The sequence below is a fragment of the Protomyctophum parallelum genome (genome assembly GCF_964188405.1).
Source record: "Protomyctophum parallelum genome assembly, chromosome: 11".
Lineage (NCBI taxonomy): Eukaryota > Metazoa > Chordata > Actinopteri > Myctophiformes > Myctophidae > Protomyctophum > Protomyctophum parallelum.
In genome coordinates, this window is record NC_139707.1 from 41176410 (window position 1) to 41201639 (window position 25230).

At 46.1% G+C, this 25230-nt stretch overlaps 1 protein-coding gene across 2 annotated transcripts in view; it reads right to left on the reverse strand.

Annotated features, from left to right (window-relative positions):
• Nucleotides 1-24873, reverse strand: part of klf12b (Kruppel like factor 12b) — a 62848-nt gene extending 37975 nt beyond the window's left edge. The window contains exon 1 of one of the 2 annotated variants that reach the window (XM_083777198.1): nucleotides 24737-24873. The gene's annotated coding sequence lies outside the window, so the exon portion shown is untranslated. Of the gene's footprint in view, nucleotides 1-24371; nucleotides 24676-24736 lie in introns of those variants that run through there. The other variant, XM_083777197.1, reaches the window with a different exon arrangement.
• Between the last annotated feature and the right edge of the window lie 357 nt (nucleotides 24874-25230).

The window sequence follows — 25230 nt, forward strand, 5'->3', positions numbered from 1 at the left end:
TGCATGCTGAGTAGATCGGCTATTTTCAGCCAGTGTAAAATCTGTCCTTATATACAACAGCATCAAGGCCCGCCAAAATACATTTCAGTCGACCAAATCAACTGTAGATTCAGTCGCCCAAAATCGACACTCGGTCGACTAAAACGAGACCGACGCCAAGACATTCCAGGTGACTATAAAACATGTTTCAGTCCAAAGACTAAAAAAAACTAAAATAGAAATGTCCTGGCCAAAAAAAAACAACACTGGCAAGAGGGAGGAAAAAGAGATGGAGGAGGAGTAGGGAGAATATGTTCACCCTGGATGTGCAACCACCACCCCCACCCTCTCACACTAGGTCTAGGTCCCCCAGGTACCCTGCATGCACTGGGCTGTGCTGCTGCTGCTGCTTGCTATTGTATTGTTGTCCAGGATATGTCCTTCGGCTTCAGGTCTTGTGGTAGAGGGCCCAGATAGGGTTGTCATGGCAACGTTACTGGGCTGGGTGGAGCCATGCATGCATGTGCACAGTCCAGCCTGGAGCCATGTGTTGGGGAGGAGAATAGGGAGAGAGAAGCACTCACACACACACACACACACACACACACAGGGAGAGAGAGAGAGAGAGAGAGAGAGAGAGAGAGAGAGAGAGAGAGAGAAACTCAGGTTTGTTCTCTAAAAAAGATGGCCATCATTCAGCCAGAGACCTTCTCTCTCTCCTCTTCTGAAAATAAATAAATAAATAAATAGCACATTTAGGCCTGACGTCGAGAAAAAAAAGAAAAAATGTCTTTAAAAAAAAAATCTGAAAAACCTCATATTTCTATATCAGTGGTTCTCAATATTTCATGTCAGGGACCCCAACAATTATATGTAATATGCCGCCGAACCCCATCTGAAAATATGTACATATACATACATAGCGCGCCACTCGGTGGCACGCTATGTAGCTTGTAGATCTGCTATTTTTCAATAGCTAAACTAAAACTAGTCATGCTTAAAACACCAAAACGGGTTCCCGCCCCAAAATGGGATAAATAAATAAATGAGAAAACATGCCGAGACCTTTCACGGGTATAAGGTCTCGATCTTGCCCAGTGGGCAGTTACGTTTTCCACTGTGTCAAAAACATGCTCTCCCGCATATTATTCAAGGATATGAATGCTGGGGTGCTGCTGCTTGCTGCTGCTAGGCAGGCCTCCTTTTTTTATTCAGTGTAGCTTTGCCACAAAAAAGTCCATTCAACTCCTACTCTAAATGCTCGCATAGAATTTTCTGATCACGTGGACTTTCTGGTAAATGTGGAACTAAGAACTCTTATAAACCCTGATTCACACCGTGCTGTTGCATGAAAGGTGTCGTTCGCCCGGGAAAATGGGCAAATCTACAAGCTCACAAACCCGCCGCACCGCGATGAGTTGTGAGCTTGTAGATCTGCTATTGCTGGCGCGTGAATGAACACCGGCTTGCAAATATATTATTAAAGATGGAGTGCCACATTTTTATTTATTTTTCCTGTTTTTCATGTGTCTATGAGGTGACAGTACTTCATTAGTCGTTTTTATGTGCAATGGTGTATTAACTTTTGTATTTAGGGTTTCTTCCTGGAGGCTGAACCCTTGACAGTCAAACTGGGGCCAATGAAATAAACAGCAATATAGTGACATCACATTATCAGACCCTCCCCTAACCCCTCCCCCTTTATCATATACAACCACAGCTGTGGAATTCAGTTCAGGTGGATCACCACCCATCACCCAGCAAACCAGGCATACTTAATGAACTGGTGCGGGTGTGTCCACATAAAAAGCATGATTTTAACAAATGCTGTACACTTTTTTGGAAAAAAGTTCTTCCTCCTTATATTATAATAATAGCCGATGATCATGTTTTAGGGTGGGGAAAAAAATCGTGTCACGGTGCAGTGAGCGCAGCTCATTGCTTGGGGGGGGGGGGGGGTCTCTCCAAGTGTGTCCACAGTCCAGCTAATCCAGTGGTTTGTGACCACATTCCTAATGAACTGAGCCCGCAGCACGCTCTCCTCATAGGAAATCAATGGCCAGTGCCATGCCTCTGCTTGTGGCTGTAATGACTAATGAGCTAAGAGCAGGCACGGAGACTTAACGCGCTTCGGACGGGAACCCCCTTTTTGGTGTTTTGATGTTATAATTTAAGCTATTGAAAAATAGCAGATCTACGAGCTCGTAGATCTGCTATTTTTCAATAGCTTAAATAGAGCTTGTATAGGTCTGCTATTTTTGTGAAAAATCGTCAAAATGTTGGCACAAATCTTTGAATATTATGTGTTCTTTCGGAGCGAACGTTTTTTTTAACTCAAATCTTTGCTTCTGGTGGAGGGTCCCTGGAACTACATATTTTCAGATGGTGGGGGGGTCGGCGGCCAATTACATATCATTCTTGGGGTCCTTGACATGAAATATGGACTATGGAGCACCACTGATATTATAGAAACACGGGTATTTCAGAAAACCGTCAGGATTTATAGAAGACAGGCCTAAATGGGTTAACACAGAGTAATGACCTCATGGAGTAGCGCGCCGCGGCATGGTAGTAGGGGTCGCATCGGAAAACTTTGACCAAGTCGATTGTCATAACCCTCTCGTTCTCACAGAAATGCTCTCAATTAATTTCCAATCAAGACACCCATGGGCGGGGGGGGAATGTTTATTATTATTAACAGAGAAACAAGTGTGAAATGAAAAGAAGATTTATTTTAAAAGCTATAATAAAACAAGTGGTGTATTGTATGTTATACACAGCGTTGCTCTGTTGCTAAGATTTGGTCTGCTTGGCAGCCGGGTGCTCAATAAGCCAGCAGTGCACTGTCCGTCAGCCAGCCGAAGGCTCGGTGTGTGGGAGAGATGAGGACAGAGGGAGTGAGAGAGAGTGAGAGAGAGAGGGGAGGGAGGGAGGAGAGGAGAGGAGAGGAGAGACTGGAAAGAGGGCAGATTAAGATCACCTTTCCATTTGCTGCTCTCCGAAATGAAATGGCCATCCCAGGTGTGAGGGGGAGTGTGGGACGCAGGGGGGGGGGGGGGGGGAGGGAGGGCAGTGGAGTGTTGAGGCATCTCATTTGTCCCTCCTCCCTCTCCTCCCCTCCCCTCCCCTCCCCTCCCCATCCCAAACCAAATCCCTGGGTATAGCTGGAGAGAGGGACCGAGCAAAAGAATGAGGCCAGGGCTATACGAGAGAAAGAAAGAGAGAAGGTAGTAATGTGTGGATTTCCACGTGCTTGTATATCAGTGGTTTTCCCAAACTTTTCCATGTCATGAAGAGACCCCCGAATTGACATTAATGAGCCCCGCGGACCCCCATTTGAAAAGATTTGCCAGGGACCCCCATAAGAGAAGATTTTTTTACGGCTCTAGCAGTGATTCTCAAGGACCCCCAGTTTGACATTTAATGGCATTTCTATCTCTGAGACCCAATTTATATTGTAAAATTAAAGTTAATTTAACTCTGACACTCTGGTGCGGGAGGGGGGAGGGGGGGGGGGTTACATATGTATGTATGTATGTATGTATGTACATGCATATAAAAAATGGGGGGGGGGAAATGATGATTTACTGTGAAAAAAACACTGAGTGGGGAGAGTTAATGTATGGGGGAAAAAAACAAAACAAAAGTACAATAATGCTGTAAATGTTCACTGTCATCCCAGTTCTGTACAACTGTATGAATGAGTGTGCTTATCAATAAACAGAATAAAAATATATATTTAACTCTGAGAGTGTACAAATTTGTACACTCTCTGAGTTACATGGACCCGTAAAAAGGGTCCATTTGGTTCCTATAACTATATCATTTAGCTATACCCCCTGGAACTCCCTTCACGGACCCTTATAGGGGTCCCCACCGGACCCCACTTTGGGAACCACTGCTGTATAATACACCTTTCCCTGTGAAGGGTTAAAAAAAAATGACGTTGGGTGTTTTTTTTTTTCTTTAAAAACAAAAACCCGTCTGTTTTATGTATCTGTTACTCATGCATTGGAACTCGTGTCAAGCCCTTTTTCCCCCAATCCTCCCCAAGCCTCTGCTATCTCCAGGCTGAGGTCCAGCGGCTACCTGATGGCTATCAGCCCCTGTTGCTGACGGTATATAGCTGATAGCTGCTCGGCTGGAGCGCACGGATAAGGCAACAGCCAGAACCTTACGTATAGCGCCAGTCAGACCCCGACCGACCAGACCGGCCGATCAATAAGAGGTGACAGGCCTTCGACAGAGAACTCACGACCTTCGAGGACACAATGCTGATATACCCACTGACCTCACTCGCACGCACTCACGCACGCCAGTGTTGATTTCGTCGCCTAAAATATAAATATGTTGACAATTTCGTCAACGAATAAAAGTCAGGCTAAAATGTTATAGGAAGGGACTCGTGGACAAGAGATCCAGTATATAAGGCATGTTACAGAACGGTTGCATGCTGAAAATAGCAGATCTACAAGTGTCATCAAGTGCTATCATGACGGCATCAAGGCCCGCCAAAATACATTTTAGTCGACTGAATCAACTGTAGATTTAGTCGGCTAAAATCTTATGATATTTAGTCGACTAAAACTGGACTAACACTAAAACATTCCCGGGTGACTAAAATGGCACTGAAACTAAATGAAAACTATTCAAGAGACTATAGGGCTGTATTTTGCGTGTCTTAAGTACCAGGTCTTATTACTTAACTTAAGACCTGGAGGCGTGGTCAATGCCATTTGGCTATTCTGAGTGGCCAAAGAGCATTGACTACGCCTCCAGGTCTTAAGTTAAGTAATAAGACCTGGTACTTAAGACACGCAAAATACAGCCCCATATGACTAAAACAAAAAATCGGAATTTGCTGCCAAAAACAACACTGCGCACACACGCACGCACACACACTCACCCAGTATACTGCATTTGCTATGTGCAGATATTTAACCTATCATAAGGACACTGGCACTAGTCACTGAACAATGTTGGCTGGAGCTTCCAGCCAACAACAGCATGTTCCCATGCATGCTTCTGTACCTAACCCACCGATCAACCAGTGCTGATACATTGTGTGAACGAGGCTAAGATGTATTCTCTTTGATAAGGCAGTTGTTGCCCATTGTTAATTACGGCTTGTTTTCAAAAGGTCAGGTTTTTAAACGTAATTGGATAGGAAGTGGAGTTAAAAGGTTTGAAACAAACAGCATACAGAATACTGTGAGTACAGCGTAGAAGTCATACAGTATGTATATACAGTAATGTTGTGGGGATGTTAGGATCTATACATCTTGCGCCTTATCCCTAAATCTTATTTGCCATTTTTTTACTATAAAAAAAAAATAACCCTTTTAAAATAGTTCAACGTTCAACGTGTAAGATGTATAGATCAGCTAGTTGAACTATTTTAAAATTATTTTCTAAATAGTAAAAAACGGCAAATAAGTTTTAGGGATAAGGGATAAGGGTGGTGTTTTGAGTGATTGATTGAAGTATTTATTAACAGTTTGCAGAATTACAGTATAGATTTAAAACACAACTCAATACAAAAACCGTTAACTGTGAGTGGACGACCTAATAAAGCACCATACACTTGTTTACAAGAGGGTCCACCTTGTTCAAATCATCACAATGTGTTGAATGTCGTTCTCCGATAATTATTAAGCCAACAATATATACAAAATCTATATACTAACCTATTTTGTGCGGGAACCCCTTTTTGGTGTTTTAACTAAGCATTATGTTATACTTTAGCTATTGAAAAATAGCAGATCTACAAGCTCATAGCGCGCCACCGAGTGGCGCGCTACAAGCTTGTAGGTCTGCTATTTATTTATTTTTAATCGTGAAAATGCGGCACAAATCTTTGAATATAATATTCTTTCAGAAGACTTTTTTTTTAATATTTCGACGTCAGGCCCTCTCTCTCTCTCTCTCTCTCTCTCTCTCTCTCTCTCTCTCTACAAAATCTATACTCTAATATGTTCTCTCTCTCTCATGCACACACACACACACACACACACACACACACACACACACACACACACACACACACACACACACACACACACACACACACACATATACAGGAACAGCCACACATGTATCGCAACAGACGGACCCACTCAACCACCTCCTATATGCTTTTTTCCCATGCGGAGCGCCCAGAGCAACACTGTACTGTGCATCTGTGTCACAGAGGCTCTGGACCTGCTGCCATGGGGCTCGGAGGAGGAGGAGGGGAGGGGAGGGGAGGGGAGGGGAGGGGAGAAGGAGGGGAGGGGATGGGGAGGAGGAGGGGAGGGGGAGGGGAGGGGAGGGGAGGGGAAAAGGGGAGGAAAGGAGGGAAGGGTGGAACATGGACCATATTAGCGGAGATATGTGGGGGGGGGGGGGGGGGGGGGGGGGAGTGTTAAGGAAGGTTATAGCAGCAGAGGAAGGGTATTGCGTGTGTGTGCCGTGTCTGTGCGCGCGTGCGTGTGCGTGAGTGAGTGAGTGTGAGGGGGTGGTGGGTGGGTGGGATGGAATGGAGTAGGTGGTGGATGGAAGGATAGGTGAAGGGAAGGGGGGGGGGGGGGTTGGGGTCGGTTGGGGACTATGAAGACCCCCAGCAGAGTCTCTGGCAGTACACACACAGCGAAAACCCCGGTGTTATAGTTATAATTTAACTCTGGAGAGAGTTCGTCGCTGCCATTTTTTTTTTTTTTTGACACTCACAGAGTTAAATGAACACTGCATGCGTAGCGGGAGGTTGTTGGAGAAGCTGCTGCAGCCACAAGGCGAGTATAGGAGAGGGCTGACGAGGGGGAAGGGTGTTGGGCGAGAGAGAGGGGGGATAGAGAGAGAGAGAGAGAGAGAGAGAGGGGATATGGACCCGAGCCAAGGCCCGGTCGAGCAAAGAGCACACGGTGCAAGCATGCCAACAGACCCCCCCCACCCCCCACCCCCCCCCCCACCCCCAACCCCACACTTCCACCAAAGAGGGAGAGAGAGAGAGAGAGAGAGAGTATAAGAAGCAGAAAGTGCATGAGAGAGAGAAAGCAGTCCAAAAAAACAATTTGCGTGTTTTTTTTCTTCCTTTAATTGCCTTGAAAACACTTCCATATTTCCTCATCTTGTATTTGATATAGACTGCTGACATCATCGGCGGTTCTATGTTGTTCCTCGATTCGAAGATTAAGTTACGCTGTGTGCGCTGCAAAATCCTTACGTGTCAGTTTAACTCACACAGAGGATTTTGTACAATGTACAGGTATAAGTGCTGTGGCACGGCCGAGGTTGTATCGCTCCTGAACTGGTATCTGAACTATAAGGCCTGCAGACTAGTCTTTATCCCATTTTGGACTAAAGTCGATTAACTAAATCCTAACCTTTTTTCTGAAAAAACCCATGTTTCTATGTCAGTGTGGGGCTCAACCTTTTTCATGTCAAAGACCCGCAGAATTATCTCTATTGGGCCACGAACCCCCAATTTCTAAATATGTAGTTCCAGGGGCCAATATTTTAGTTAAAAATGTTCGCTCTGAAATATATATTCAAAGATTTGCGCCACATTTTCACGACTTTTAAAAAATAGCAGACCTACAAGCTCGTAGCGCGCCACTCGGTGGCGCGCTATGAGCTTGTAGATCTGCTATTTCTCAATAGCTAAAGTATAACATAATGCTTAAAACACCAAAAGGGGTTCTCAACTTCTCGCTCAAAATGGGTTAAAGATGCAAGAGGAGAGCAGTTCCTGTCTCGTGTCATTGTGCGTCTACAGGCTTAGCTGCTCACTTCCCATGTGACGTGTTTAGACATTCTACTAAATGTCTTCTTTCTATGTCAGTAGGTGCTCAAACTATTTCATGTCAAGGACCCCAAACATTATCTGTATTTGGCCCGCCGACCCCCATCTGAAAATGATGTTGTTCCTCCAGGGACACCCCCCGGAAGAGTTAAAAATGTTCGCTCTATTATAGAGCGAACATTTTTAACGTAGTCTATAAGAATATAATTACTCCCCCCTGTCAGGTGTAAAGGAGCGACTTGGACACTCATGCATGGAGGAAGCATGAGTTCAAGTCCGTTGCTCTCCCCGGGTTGGCGGAGGGTGTGTATAGAGCCCAGGATCACATTAGATAATTGACACAGGGGTGAAAACGGGTTACAAAATCGTGGGATAAAAAATATATAAAAAATTATTTTCACGATTTTTCAAAAATAGCAAGACCTGCAAGTTCATGAGCTCGTATAGATCTGCTATTTTTCAATAGCTAAAGTATAACATAATGCTTAAAACGCCAAATGGGGTTCCCGCCCCAAAATGGGTTAATCTACAAGTTCACAACATGTAGCATCGCGACGCATTGCATGCTTGTAGATCTGCTCTTTTTGGTGACAAGCCGAACACCAACGTACGACTATAAGTACAGCTGGCTTTTTTTTTACTGCCCTCCAGCATTACTTGCAGTTCAGTCTAACTGCCTGACTATAACTTCCTCTCTCTTTGACTATAACCAATGACTAACCTAACTATAACTTCCTCTCTCTTTGACTATAACCAATGATAGCAACAGGTTTTTTTCTACTGAGCAGGGGCAATAATACACAGAAAAAAAGAAGCACATGGAGTCACGCACACGCACAACAATATGCCCGTCGTCATATCACGAGTCAAAAAACCAAAGGCAGCCATAACAAAGAGCCCGAGCAGAACAAACAGCGTTTTCTTTTTTACCGTGACTTTTCCTGCTGGCATATGGGCATTATAGGCTGAATAATAATACTACTGTAATTCAGTTAGGGAGTAGTGGAGCCTGGGACTGATCCGTATAGTGTAATAATAAAATGAAATATTTAACATATTGTAATCTAGCGTGCTATAGCGGGGGGAAAAGAGGCTGAATCGCAGCTTATTTGAATCACAGGCTAACCTCCTCAACCTGCTACATGTTAATCCGTTTAGACCCGAGGACGATTCTTGAAAAAAAAAATCAACAAAAAAAAATCGGAATCCTAAAAGTTTTCTGAAAAACGTTTCCATGTCAGTGGTAATCAACCTTTTTCATGTCAAGGACCCCCAGAATTATCTGTATTTGGCCGCCGACACCCATCTGAAAATATGTTGTGTGTCCCCCCAGAAGCAAAGATTTGAGTTAAAAATGTTCACTCTGAAATAATATATATTCAAAGATTTGCGTCACATTTTCACGTTTTTTTTTTTTTTCTCCAAAAATAGCAGACCTACAAGTTCATAGCGCGGCACTCGGTGCCGCGCTATGAGCTTGTAGATCTGCTGTTTTTCAACAGCTAAAGTATAACATAATGGCTTTATAAAACACCAAAAGGGGTTCCCCGTCCAAAATGGGTTAAGCCGCCTGATCATGACCTTATTATGTGGCCCTTATTCTGGCCCGGGGAGCTCGTTCAAACAGCTCCCTGCAGGCTTACCTCTTAGCCGGAGTAAGTGGACAGCCACAAAAATGGCTGACTAAAAGCTCTCTCTCTCTCCCCCTCCTAATGCGCTCTTCCTCCAGCACAGACAAAAAACCTTGACGTGAACTCCAAACAGCCCTCTATAATTCATCTCTGCAGCCAGACTCTCACCCTCAACCTTACACACAGCGTGCGTCAGGTAAAATATTCTCCATGATGTACTGTGTGCAGCGACTCGGCCCCCCGCGCGTGCGTGTGTGCGCGTGTGTGTGTGTGTGTGTGGCGTGCATGTGTGTGTGTGTGTGTGTGTGTGTGTGTGTGTGTAACACAGTGGCTGATGGGGATGTGTGTTTTCTCAGCCCTGAGCCCTGGATGTACTGGAGATGGACATGGAGAATCTTTTTTTTTTTTTTTTTTTTTCCTCGAATCATTCCTGGCACTGTGTGAATGGTCTCAGAATTTCCATTTCATAAGGCGTATTTCCCTTGGCAAGGGGAGCAGCAGGCAAAGACTTTTGGATGCTTCTGGGACATATTTTTTGAACGAGGCTCAAGAGAGCACAGAGTGCTACTACCTCTCTCTGTTCGAAGTATTCACACTCCTCATAAGCACCGGCAACTCACAATAGCATCAAACCCTGGCATGGGCCTGCTATGTTTTGGAAAAAAAGGGGGTAAAAAAAGGAAAGAAAAGTTCCTTTAGGGAAAAAAAAGAAAACTAAAAACACGACGAAGAGAAGGAGAAAAAAAAGGAAAAAGAAAAACCTTAGAGACACACTCCTCCACTGATGCACTTTGCCTCAAAGCACCCTAAACATTTCCTCATGGGAACCAATCAGCTCCACAGAGAGAGAAAGAATACATGTCTTCTTGAATGCGGCGGTTATTAGAGGGGAATAGCTGCGCCATTCATGCTTTTTTGTGCTTCTTTTCATCCCCGGGAATAGACAGCCCAACATGAAGATCTTATCACGGTTCGTTCCCCCATAAATCCATATTGAAACGTCTAGCTGCCGCCTCTATCTCTCTCTACGATTCCATTTGGAGCTCAGGTGTACAGAATGTGACGACGTGGCATACATTATGTGACTATATACTTCTCTCTCTCTCGATCTCTCTCTCTCTCGAGCCCCGATTTATATTTCGTCGTATTACGAAGGTGACGCATGGCCAGAAATGAGCCGATCTGCAAGCTCACAAAGCGCCACATCATTCACGAGGCAATGTGAGCTTGTAGATTGGCTATTTTAGGTGCAAGACGGGGCGTTCTATACGGCACCCGCGTAGACGTGTATACCCTGCGAGTCAGGAAATGGAGTGGGGGGGGGGGGGACACACACATCTAAGGGCTCTTGCTACCGATGTTGCAAAAGTCAGTGTCACGATGGAGCCGTAACGCGGTGTGGTTTCATTTGAAGTGGCTGTCGCCAGCAACATGTATACACTGTAGAGACAGCCTACATCACGGCACTTATCCGCCTTGCAGGAACACTTTTAAAGCCCGGTGTCCTTGTTTGTCAGGGGCCAATTATGTACAATATGCTCGTCAACATGCCACTTAAGGGAGAGAAAAAAAAGAAATGGCATTTATAGAGAGTTGACAGACACACACACACAAAAGGGAAACATACAGAGATGCATGCGGTGCTAAAACGTGTACGTGTGGCTGAATGGAGTTGGTCTAACGGCTGCATATTGATTAGATTGATCACATCACGCCACACGTATAACAGCAGACAATACCGGGGCTCGTACAACCTTGTCAACACGATGTGTGTGTGCTATTTAACTGAAAGGGAAATGCACCCCAACATTGAATTGACATAATATTTGTATTTATATCATAATATAGCTTACAACTCCATTTTACAGAGTGACAAGACTGTATAGTGATGATGTCATCGTCAAGGGACAAATCCTGAAGCTTTTAACCCATTTTGGGCGCCGGGAACCCCTTTTGGTGTTTTAAACATTATGTTATAATTTAGCTATTGAAAAATAGCAGATCTACAAGCTCATAGCGCGCCACCGAGTGGCACGCTACGTGCATGTAGGTCTGCTATTTTTGAAAAATCGAAGAACCACTGACATGGAAACATAGCTTTTTCAGAAAACTGTCGGGATGTAGAAGACATTTTTTGAATCTGATCTCATGTCAAAATGGGTTAATCACTTGTAACTCTACAAATGTAACCAAATATTAGGTTAAAGTTGTTATATGGACTCTCAGAATTTCAAAGTGTAGGATAGTATAACAGACCCCTATAGTTTTCCTGGGATACGTGTACATTTTGTGATATAAGCCCATGAAGTATACTCAAACTTCTGGATGTGTGATATGATATCTCAAAACAAAAACTGTATGAGCCCACAAATTCACAGTCAAGGTCAACACAGTGTCACAGTTGATGACATCACACATTCATACCAATAGAAAAAAGCACCCTTTTGGGCATTTGGCCCCTTATTACTACCTTAACTCTACAAAATGAAATGCCTAACAGTCTAAATCCTAGCAGTTCCCAACAGGTTTCTCACTTATCATCATACATCAATCACAATTGGCATCCTCACTTTTCACCCTCAAATCCGTGGTATACACACAGACACAGAAAGCTGGCTATAGACAGAAACGGGTCCCCTGGTCGCAGAGAACGAATTTCCTCTAGGCGGAGACGACATATTGAACTACTACATTGAATGATAGAGTGACTGATGTTAGTCTGCCTCAAACGTTACTCTTTTACCTGCTTTTTACTAACACTAACTTTACAAAGATGCTCCAGAACATCGGGATGAACCTGTGTAGTTTATGGCTGCTCCAATAGTAGTGGCAACATTCAACTTTGGAGAGAAGCGGAATGTCAAAAAATACGCCGCGGTGGCTGAGACCAGAGCCATAGAGTAATGGTTGAGACGAAGCAGTGAAAGGTCCTGAAAGATACATAACGTCAGTCTTACCCAATACCCAATCTTTCTGTTGTATGAACACAAGGCTGCTGTACTTTATACCTCATGAGGTATAAAGTACAGCGGCCTTGTGTTCATACAACAGAAAGACTGACTTTATGCATCTTTCAGGACCTTTCACTGCTTCGTCTCAACCATTACTCTATGGCTCTGGTCTCAGCCACCGTGGTGTATTTTTTGACATTCCGTTTTTCTCCAAAGTTGAATGTATGTTGCCACTACTGTTGGAGCAGCCATAAACTACACAGGCTCATCCCGATGTTCTGGGCATCTTTGTAAAGTTAGTGTTAGTAAAAAGCAGGTAAACAAAGTCTTATGCACGCCTATATGCTGTGAGGTCGGGTGCGTATAGCCAGGGCTCAATGTACTCAGAAGAATGCACACAAAGTGCACAAAGGCCCGCACAACGTCTGCACCTGCAATACAAACTTTTATTTAAAGCGGGTAAAAGAGTAACGTTTGAGCAGACTATAACATCAGCCGTTCAATGTAGCAGAAGACCTGCGAGTTTACACCGCAGATATGTCGTCTCCTATACATCATACATCGCATTCCGTGCTCAGCCAATCAAATCACCGCTATGGGGTAGACACACAAAAACACACAAAGCCGCTCAGCCTCAAACTTTTTTGACATCAAGGGCCCCCAAAATGATGGCCACGCCGACCCTCATCTCTTAAAGTGTTGTTCCAGGGAAACCCAGAAGCAAAGGTTTGAGTTAAAAAAATCACTTTAAGGATATATATATATATATATATATATATATATATATATTCAAAGATTTGCAAAGGTTTTCAGTTTTTCCAAAAAAATAAAATGAAGATTTACAAGTTCATAGTGCGGCACGAAGTGACGCGCTATGAGCTTGTATATCTGCTCTTTTTGTTCATCCAACAGTGTCTGTGGGTGGGTGTTTGTGTGGATGGCTTGTTCTGGTGGAAGCAGAGAGAAGCGTTGTCTGCCTCCGTGTCCCAACCCAATTGCTATTCAAAAATAGCAGATATACAAGCTCATAGCGCGTCACTACGTGCCGCACTATGAACTTGCAAATCTTCATTTAGATGGTCAATTGGGTCACGATGAGCACGGTTTGTCAGTAAACTCATCCATAATTATGTCTACAAAATGAGCCTCAGACACCATCCCAAGTTGTATGTACGCCGGTTTCCCCTAATCAGAGAAGGTTTCCGCTCAACATTTATAAAGGCCACGTTATTTAAAACGTTACATAACTGCATATTTATAATGTTGTTTAATGTTTATGTGCATTTATAAAGCCCCCCCTGTTATTATGTGGACATCACCTCGACGACCAGTAGTTGAATGATGACATACAGATGTACAGTAGGCCCACATGTTATCATTAATCATATGTGGCAGGGGACCAACGTTGTTTTTGCATAATGTACACACACAGAAGCAGCAATTGTACAAACTGGTCTGCCGTGGGAACGCACGCACGCACACGCACACGCACACACACACACACACACACGCACACGCACTAATATCACTGCACAGATATTATAGTCTGGAACTTCGGTGTGGAAGATTTATTTCCAAGGGGAGGTACTTAGTGGTTACTAAACAGATTCCAACATCACAGCAACAAAAAAGTCTCACTTTGAATAGTGGTGCTCTGATTGGTCACCCCACAGCGAAATGTAATTCAAACTGACAGACCAATCTCACCAGGGATTATTTTATTTTGTCCTGTGGCAGATTCGTCTGGTTTCCAGGCTAAGGTTGTCTTGCTGGCTGCTCTGATTAGACCAGGAAGACAGTTCGTCTACGTTCGTATAGATATTGACATAAATGTCCAAGATCACAAGGAATAACGCAAAGTAAGTAAATTCTGTTTTAAGGTGGATTTCTTTCCCCCCCTTTAAAGCAGAAAGCCACATGGGAGCAACAGCTAATTCGCCGTCTGAGGACTATAATAAGGCTCGTCTTCAAAGGAGCGCCCCGACATGGTCATCTTCACTAGCAATAACGCGAGAAAGTTTGTGTTTCAATCAGTGTTTATGCAAATTATCTATAAAGATCTGAGGAAGGGAACAGGAAGAGAGAAAGAGACATAGAAGGGGAGAGAGAGAGAGAGAGAGAGATAACTCTTTTAGTGCCCCAGCCATGGGCCTCAGCACCTGAGAGGAAATCAGCTCCATTTATAGAGATGTAAACACACACACGCACACACATGCACACACATGTGCGCGCACGCACGCACACATGCACATGCGTAAATCTGTCATCTCCCCCAAAATGAATACATTTACCACATTTACACCTATAACGACGCGCACACAATAGGGACATCATGGGCTGGAAGTGGTATAAACACACGAAAAAGAACCATACTGTACATACACATGTACATAATTTGACACGCAATATAGCAGGACTGGTGGAAGTTCCCATATTCCGGTGGATTGCCCTTGGGTCCTATGGCTATTTCTGCCAGGGGCAGGCAGGGAGATCCTGTGTCAGTAATCCTGTCGGGATGAGGTGGATGAGGTCGCCGGATGCAGCTCAGATCCGTACACTACACTACACTACAGTACACACGCACGCACGCACACGCACAACGCTCCATAATACACTCACACACAAAATCAATTCCACACGTGTAAATTATGAGAAGCAGGCATTAGAGTATGACCACTATTACAGGAGTCACAACAAAACAAAACAAAAGTAGAATTTAATTAATTCACACACACTGAGATCAAACTAATGAGCTATTGTTTCCAATTCCAATCCAATAGAGGAAAAAAAAAAGAATTGCCCAAGGGGTGGTGGGGGGGGGGAACTATTTAACCTAAACGATGTACCTTGCATTTATCGATCAACGCTGAGGAACAAATATCAGCTTTTCACAGAACAGCATTATGCCATCTGTTCGATGTCATTTTATCTCGGCAAAAGTGAAGCCCTGCCTCCACCCACAAAACCAACACCAGCCTCTCTGTCCGTTCTCACGTCTCGAGAACGTGGAGGAAAAACAAGAGAAGCTCTTCGTCGTCTTCCTCCTCCTCTGAAGGAAACGTTCACAATATGAAAAAGGAGGCGCGAGTCGTCTGGTTTGCTGTCTCTGTCTGCATTTTTACCCACTTCTCATAAGCTGACTTCCTGAGCCCCTGCTCTCCGTTCTGCAGCTAAATCTGGCTGTTACAGACACACGCACACATACTGTACACACACACACACACACACACACACACACACACACACACACACACACACACACACACACACACACACACACACACACACACACACACACACACACACACACACACACACACACACACGAGTCTTGTGACCCCTGCCTGCACCCACTGCACTCCACATTCATCTCACATTGAAGGGTTTATACTTGTAATTGCGGGCTGGGCACCTACAACAGTATATAGATCTACAAGTACAACCTCACGGCGCGTTGTTGCTCTCACACCGCTGTGAGCTTGTCGATCTGCCATTTTCAGCCGGCACGACCCCAGCAGGCAACCAAGTCTAAAGCAGGCTTCACAGACACAATAGTGTTTCTTAATATCGCTGCACTGCACAAGAAGGGATAATGCTTAATACACCTTTCAGAACAAAGATCCACCCACACCCACACCCACGCCATGCTCGCACACAAGCGCGCGCACACACACACACACGCACACGCATACGCACACACACACACACACACACACACACACGCGACACAGATGCACTCCTCCACAGTGCCCCGGAGAGAGGTAAACAGAAGACTCTGACATCCTATTGCATCATGTGCCTCAAATGCTGCGGTGAAACATTAAAACAAGCTGTGGGGCTGCCTGTGACAGCGCTAAAAGTGAGGTGGTGTACGCTGCAAAAGCCTGAGTGTTTATTTAACTAGGAGAGTGTTCAAATGGGAACCCAATGGACCCGTACACCCATTTGTACACTGTGGTCAGTGCACCTGTACACCCTCGGTTAATATAAACAAAATATAAAATATGATTTTTTTACTCATTTCGTCTGTGTTTTTGCGTGGCAACATTCGACCTGCTCGAACCCAATAAGAGATAACGTTGGCGAGTGAACGAGTGAACCGATGGAAAAACTCATGTCCTGCCGCTATATAGGATCCGCCATGACGACCACCACAGCTGTAAAGTGTTGAGTTGATTTAACCCCCCCGAGAGTGGAAAATCACGGGGTCCATTTTGTTTTACACTCTCAGAAGAGTTAAACGCACGCCGGAGGATTTTGGCCACTGCCCCAGGACGGACCAACAACCAGTCCTGTATGTACTGTAGCCGTTTTAAATGGGGTGACCTCTCTAGAACACCCTACACAGGCACGCACGCACGCACGCACCGCACACACACACACACACACACACACACAAACTCCACACCTCCACATAAGTGCAGGGTGTCAGTCGGCTGTGTATCTAAAATAGCCTCTGACACAAAAACCTCACTTGTACCGAGGGGGGAGGTGGTGGAGCGTGGAGCGAACCAGGATAAACGTGCAGATTAATCGGTAGCAAGCTCTCCAGGAGACGGCCATGAGGGGGGGTGGAGGACTGTGGGTGTGTTTCTGAGTTTGTGGCGTGTCTGTCCACAACATGCAACTCTAGTGTCCGTCGGTCTCGTATGAGACAAAGCCAGAGAGAGAGAGAGAGAGAGAGGAAGAGAAATGGGGAAAAGAATAAACAGAGAGAGGGGGGCTTATACGAGAGAGAGAGATGGAGAAAGGTTAGCGCTCTGCGATCAATAACAAATGCACTCACTGACTCCATTCCCGTCTCTTATTTACTCTCAGTGCACAGGGCGCGGGGGTTGAGGTGACTACACAACGGTATTTAATGATTGTCTCAACATGACCGACTTACACAAACACACACAGCGCACACTTTGCCGTACGTACAGGATATGAGAAGGTCCAAAAAAACGGGACAAACACTAGTGTCACAACACTGCGTTTGGTATAGGAAGGCATAAACGCACAAAATGCTCCGATAACAATATTAAAAGGTATATCCTTTTTGTAATTCAGGAGAGTCAAGACTGGGTTCATTATTTGTCAACTCACTCATACGGATACTACAATAATGGTGGTGTGGAGATGTTCGGCAAGACTTTTGCTCACAACAACAAGAGAATAATGATGAGAATAGGAAAAAAAATGAAAATATCTATTCATAACGCTCACAGCCAGCGCGCCACGTAATGAAACTATGTGACCCTTGTACAGATTTTTGAAAATGGAAGAAAAACTAAAGCATACAAGTGTGAATATGAATTATTTAATTGTAAAAAAATAGGGTTATATTATGAGGTGGTGACGCATCGTTGTGTGATGAGACAAACGAAACACCAGGTAACGTATTGTAGATGCTGAGTGAGTGTACATTGCATTCCCTGGAAAACACAGCGAGGCAAAATGAGTCAGTCAGTCACACAGCGCTAACATCTGCGCTGCCGCTCCTCTCCTGAAACAGGATAGGGCTGCTTTCTATGGAACAGGAACTCACAGTGAAAGCAAAGTGAAGTACTTATAGTTTAGTTTTAGTTGCGACCACCAATGCGCCGCAGTGTGACGCATCATCGCAGTGTGAGCTTGTAGATCTGCTATTTCTTGGGGGCTGTGCGATGCCGGCACGCAAGTAAAAAATCAGGCAAAATAGCGGGGAGGGGAGGGGGGGGGATTCAGTGTGCGCAGCACCTATATATATTGTTTAGCATCGCCACAGTGACCTACAATCACCCCAGCCATCTCCACACACCCATTCACCTCTTCCTCTCACTCACTCCTCTCTCTCTCTATCTCACTCTGTAAACCCCCCCCCCCCCTCTCTCTCTCTCTCTCCTCTCTTTTCCTCTAGGGATGACTGTACTCCTGGCCTAATGGGGGGATTCTTTGAGTGGGCTGCTGTCTTATCCCCCTCAGGCTCTGGCAGTGTGTGTGTGTGTGTGTGTGTGTGTGTTGTGTGCTGTGTGCGTGCGTGCGTGCGTGCGTGCGCGCGCTGTGCGAGGCCCTCCCCCAACATACGTGCGGTATGTATCGCGTACATACCATGCACAATGGCTCGTCTAATGCATGCATCACAACACTTGCACTCACATGCACTCAACAATCGACCTAGATGTTTTTCACAAAAAAACAACCAAGTATACACAGACAGACAGCTCCAATCGACTGACTCATACATTTAGCCACTGCAAACAACTCATGTAGAACACATCCCCTCTACTCTAGTACTCTGCTCTCACACGGCACGGCAACACACACACACACACACACACACACACACTCTTATCTTCCTCGTATTCCTTCTTGTTCTCACCCGCTGTCCCTTGTGATTTAAACTCACACAAACACACACACACACACACACACATTTAGACACATGCACTTGCATTTTGCCAAAGTGTTTAATGGCCTAGCAAAGCCTCTCAATGCAGCGTCACGGAGTGGCTTCCCTATCTGGGCTCGCCGCAGCAATTTGCGCTGACTTGGCCAACTCAACCCAAAGCAGAGCATGGAAACAGACAATAATAACGTCCCTAACCCTATACCTAAACATTCCAGCACACTGACACTTATTACAGATCCGTGTGCTGTGCAGTTATTTATGCCAACTGAGTTTTTTTCCCCCTTTAGTTTGACCCATTCCAGCTCTCTTACGCAGCTTAATAAAACGAGCAGCTGTGTTTACCTCTATTACTCATCTACTCGCGGCCTCACTTTGACTGTTGTTCTTCTCATTTTCGGCTATCGCCGCATTAGCTGAAGGGCCCCGGCTGAAGATGCTAATTGAGAGGAGTTATGGTCCATAGCGTGGACCTACGTTATAGCATGGGCTCTGGTTCTGTTAAAGCCAAACAGCCTGTGGAATGCCACAGGCCTCCTAAATGGATTCCACATGTTGTTTGCATAATTTCCTCCCCGAACGGTTGACCTACAGTACAACTGGAAACAAAGTTCACAGTTATCCGTGCAGCATCGCTACACGGGGGGGGGGGGGGGGGGGGGGGGGGGAGAGGGTCTGCTGAAGCCATCTACCCCGCTGACCAAAGAGATGCTTCCAAAAAGCCGCACTATAGAGGGGAAAACTATTTTCCTGTCTATAGCTGCAGCAGCATAGCGCTCAATAGTGGGTCAAACCTGCCTTGAAATGCCCTTCCCTTCTCTCTCTACTTTGACTTCCTTCCTCCCCCCCCCCCCCCCCCCCCCCCCCCCCCATTCCTTCCCCTTTCCCCCTGTTGTCGAGCACACAGATCAACCGCGATCGGCTCAAGCAGAATAGGCCCTGGCTGGAGCCGGTCTAATGAGAAGGGTAAAGTTCACCACAGAACTGAGAGGCGTTGCCTAGCCACACCTTCGACACAGTCAGCGAAACATGTCAAAGCAACCTTAAATCAGAGAGTCGGGGGCTGATCTCCCCCTTCAGCGAGTCACTTCCAGTAAGCACTGAGTGTCCTGTGTGTGTGAGGCACAATATGCTCCGATCAATGTGCTGGTCAGTCACACACACACATGCGAGCGAGCGAGCGCCCACACACACACACACACACACACACACACACACAGGGTCAGGTTGTGCTTTGTCTTTTTTCACTATTTAAGTGATCACTGACTTTCACAACACTGTCCTGTGCTTGCTCTCTCTCCCTCTCTCTCTCTCTCTCTCTCAAATTCTCTCTTGTGAGCACACACACACACACGCGCACACGCACACGCACACACACGCACACACACACGTGAAGTAGCAGTCCATGATGTACACCCAAGAGTCAACTTTGGTAAACAAATGTGGGCTGGACACAGGGGTCAAAGGTTGAATACACAAGGGAAAACACAGAGCAGGAGAACATTTGTCAAACTTTGGTCATGACACACATGGACAAGGATAGCAGGAGACTTGTTGTTGTTTTTAACCAACACATAAAAGTCTCATTTCTAGAGTCAAGGACCCCCAAATTGACACTAATTATAGCCTACGGAACCCCATTTGAAACATTATGCCAGGGACCCCCATGAGAGAAGATTTCTACAGCTCTAGCAGTGGTTCTCAACCCGTTTAATTTCAAGGACCCCCCAGTTTGACATGCATTATTCTACGGACCCCTATTTAATGCATTTCTATCTCTGGGACCCTCAATTTATATTGTAAAATCAATGTTAAGAGTAAAATGTGTACATTCTCAGAGTTACAGACCCATAAGGGTCCATTTGTACCAAACTATCATTTAGCTGGGGACCCCCTGGGACTCCTCAAGGACCCCTGGGGGTGCCCGGACCCCACTTTGGGAACCACTGTCCTAGACCACTGATTACCTGTTTTGACCAATATTAGGTTTCCTAATCAATGTGAAAAATTTAGATGAGTTCAATGTATTGAAAACAACTAAGAAAACAAATAAAACTAAACACAAATAACCAATAAATATATATTTTTTTAATAGCCGATCTACAAACTCACAGCGTATTGCAACACGGCACATTGTTAGATCTGATCTGATCTGCTTTTTTTGAACTGTTTGTGAAGATTTTCACCTAAAACATTGAGTACTACAGACGAAAAACTATTTAAGTCCACACTAATTATTCATAATGTATAAATGATGGATAAGGGGTCAGGGACAACGAGGCCTTTTCGTGGAGGGGTCAGAATAAAATGTGATTTGAACAGATTTTTGTCTGTATAGTATATACTCAATTATTGCTGAAACAAATGTGCTACTATTAAGTATTTAGCAAATACAACAGAGTGTCACGCGATCCAGACACAAACGTCTCTTGAAAATAATGTCAATAATGCATGTTTCTCATGCATGTTCACAGACAGTGAACACAGAGACCATGAAGCACTTCTCCATCCTTACTAAAAAAAACATTGTTTCTGATTAGTTCAATCAGTGATCTCTTCATCTCTTTGGAACATGTCAATACGTCATTATACAAATTCACCCCTGCATTTCGGGGCAATCTGTCTCACAGATTGTGCGTATACGCGTGCGTGCGTGCGTGCGTGCGTGCGTGCGTGCGTGCGTGCGTGCGTGGAGTCTTTGTGTGGTGGTGGTGATGGTCGGCTCCTGTGCCTGTGAATAGCTAGGTCTGACAGCTCCAGAGACACAACGCCCTCTCTGTGGCCAGGGGCCATCACGCACACACGCACGCGCACCGCTACGCACACAACGCACACACGCACACACGGACAGGGCTATCCCACAATGCACCTTGAGCACGCCCCTTTCCCCCGCCCCCCCACCCCCACTACCCTCTGGCCTTGGCTTTCCAGTAGTCGGGGGGCTCTTGGCTTTTCCAGTATAGGATGGAGCCTCTTGAGCAAGTTGAGCGTGGCCATATAACACAGCGCACTGCTGCAGTCTATCTCCAATCAATGGCCATACAGTCCATAACATGCAGCTGGATCAATGATACAGCAGTCAATCAATATGCTGGCAGTTAACCCAACTGATTAGGCATAGCATGGGGGAATTCCACAACCCCCTTCGTCCACAGAATAGGTATGTGCCCTTCGAATGATATAGCACTATAGTATTCCATCCTGAAGATTCCATCTGTCAACAAGCGGCCCAATTTGTGTGTCCTGATCTGTGGCAGACAGATGATGCCTTTAGTGGCGGAATCCTGCGGAGCAATTAAACGTGCTGTGGAGGGGGGGGGGGGGGGAGCGCTGTTGATGGACAGATAGGGCCTATTCGCTGGTGATTGGCTTTTTAATTGAGTCCCCCACCTGAGCTGATCACTATCATAAGCCCTTGGACCATATCTGAGGGGTGATTGCGACCGAGGAAGGAATCGAAATGATAGCAATAGCTTAATGCGGGGCTGGTGTTGGGGCGGTGGGGGGATTACAGCCTCCATTGATCTGGTTGCAGACGGTCACAAAATATCTATGTGGGTGGTGGGGTGGGGTGGGGGTGGGGTGCAGCCAGAGTGTGAGTATTTTTTCATTTATTGTGTGTGTGTGTGTGTGTGTGTGTGTGTGTGTGTGTGTGTGTGTGTGTGTGTGTGTGTGTGTGTGTGTGTGTGTGTGTGTGCACTGCACGAGCGGGTGTGTGTGTGTGTGTGTGTGTGCGCACGTGCGTGTGACACTGAGCCGTTCAGACGTGACACTGAGCCGTTCATGTAGCATAAAAGTGCAATGTATGGCGATATCTGGCTTCTTATGCGTATGGGGAGTGAGGGGTCCATGGTAAATGGATTTAAGTGAGAGTTTAAATGGGCACTAATCTCGCTCACTGAATACCCCGGGAGCTCCAGGGGGTCTATTCTATGCCCTCCCCCCCTCCTCCTCTCCCCTCCTCTCCCCTCCCCTCCCCCCCCTCCTCCTCTCCCCTCCTCTCCCCTCCCATCTCTCTCCTATGCCTGCTCACTCACAAAATCCCTCCATACCACTTACACACATAGCTATACACACAGGCTTGCGCGCACACAGACACACACATCTCACACACACACACACACACACGCACACACATATATACACACACACACACACACACACACACTGCTGTCACACAGTTAAAGGCAGGGGGGGGGGGGGGGAGGGCCTCTCCAGTGTGCGGGGGTAAAGTCATGGAGGTCAGTGCTCAGTTTCCACATCAAACCCAGGAGCAGAGGGGCCAGAGTCTCTTCTCCAACCATCCCACCCACCCACCCACCCACCCACCCACTACCGACCCCTCCCTCCCTCCCTCCCTCCCTCGCCCCATCCACCCACTACCTCCGCCCTCGCTGGGGTGTACAAATGCCTTTGCTGTCAGCTCTACCCCGGTCCCCTGTAATTGAAAATAACAGCCGAGGGCCAGCCCCTCTAGCCACTCACTCTCTCTCTCTCTCTCTCTCTCTCTCTCTCCTGCCTCCTGACAGCCACCCATCAATACCAATGACTATTACCCTGGAAGTGAGAGCGCTGTCGATGACACCCAAGACACCAGCCCCGCATCACTCCCACACCGAGAGCGCACACGCGCACACACACACACACACACGTAAACAACAAACATGCACACGCTCAAACAAACACTTTCCACGTGCACGTTCACACGCGCACATGAATACACATGCATTGCACACACCCTCCCCCCCCCACGCCCTCCCCCCCCCACACACACACACACACACACACACACACACACCCAACGGTGTCCTTCCTCAGCTACCCGAGCCTCCTAATGTTTAACCCGTTGCTAACAGCCCTGGCTCTCATGTCTGTGAGCTACAGTATACGGTAGGCAAATAAGGCTGTCAAAACACACACAGTCACACGCACACACACGCACACACACACACACACACACAACACGTAAACATAAAAACTCACACAGTGAGGCGCACCGCACTCTATACTATAACACATGCACAGAACTCTGACTATAGCCACCAAACTTTTTTCCAGAACGAAAGTGCTGAGAGAGAGTTCTGCTGCTCACTCCGTTTCGTTTTAAAACCGTATGCCTGGGTCAAAAAGAGACATCGAGTCAGCTCTATATAGCCACCAATAACACCGGACCCAAGTTCACACACTACAAATCATGAGGCAACAAAATTTGTCCAGACATTGAGAGGAAACAAAGTAAACCTCAACGAGAACGTGCAACCGGTACAGTATAGGGGGGATGATGTCCATGCCTGATGTGTCCACTCTGTATATGTGTATATACATTACAGCAAGAAGACTCTTCTTGTTCATGACAGTTCATGGACCGGAGTCATACTGAGAAAGAGGTGTTATAAAGTCCAGTCAGCATCGGTAGATAGATAGCCTCTCCGTATTCCATTCTCTGACTGACAGCGAGCACAATGCCGCAAACCACACGGAAAACAGTGTGCCGTACGTACAGGTGATCCGTACTTGTCATTGGCTTTGACAGAGCAATGACAGCTGAGCTGAGAGAGACACACACGGAGAACGGAACAGAAGCCAACAAACCCGCCACCGACATGACAAACGAAGCGCACAGAGTGGCAGAGCAACGGTAGGAGAGAAAATGCACAGACCTTGTCAGAAGCTGCAGAGCCGTGGAGACTGTTTTCTCTTCTATACAGTCCTCTCTCTCTCTCCTCTCTCTTCTCCCCTCTCTCTCTCACTCTGTGTTGTATGTGTCGGTGCGCAAGCGCGCGCACGTGTGCGTGTGTGTGTGTGTACGTGTGCGTGCGTGCGCGCACGCTCGTGCGTGTGTGTGTGTGTTTGTGTGCGTGCGTGCGTGCGTGCGTGTGTGCGTGAGTGTGTGTGTGTGTGTGTGTGTGCGTGGAGTGAGTGAGTAGCTCCCCTCCCCTTCTGCCTCTCAGCTGCTCGGCTCTGGCAGTTCTCAGGAAATGAATGGGGAGCGCACAGAGAACGGTTGTACTTGCAAATGACTTACCCCAGTCACATGATCCTCTAAATGTAGGGTGGGCCAGTGGGCGGAGACTTCATAAGCAAAAGGGAAGACAATATACTCTAAGCTTTAACAGCATGCATCGAATTACACAGGGCCCCTCCGGGGAGGTTTCCGACGCGTCCACTCGGCCGGCAAGCAAGCAAGTCTCTCTCTCTCTCTCTCTCTCTCCTCTCTCTCCCTCTCTCTCTTTCTCTCTCGCCCTCCCGGAGCTGAGAGCCCAGGGGCTAGTAGGGGGGTGAACACACATAGAGAGAACCTCCCCGTTTAAAGGGGACATGGGGGGGGGGGGGGGGACCTACACATACGTACATGTGGCGGACAGGAGGATTGTTGTTGTTTATGTTTAGTGGAAGGGGGGACATTAATTGTTGTAAAATGTTGTGTTTATACAGAACAGTGTGCTAAATACCCGGTACTTAATATTAATAGTATGTATTGTATAGGCATGTTTAAGTAGAAAAATAAATTGTAGACTA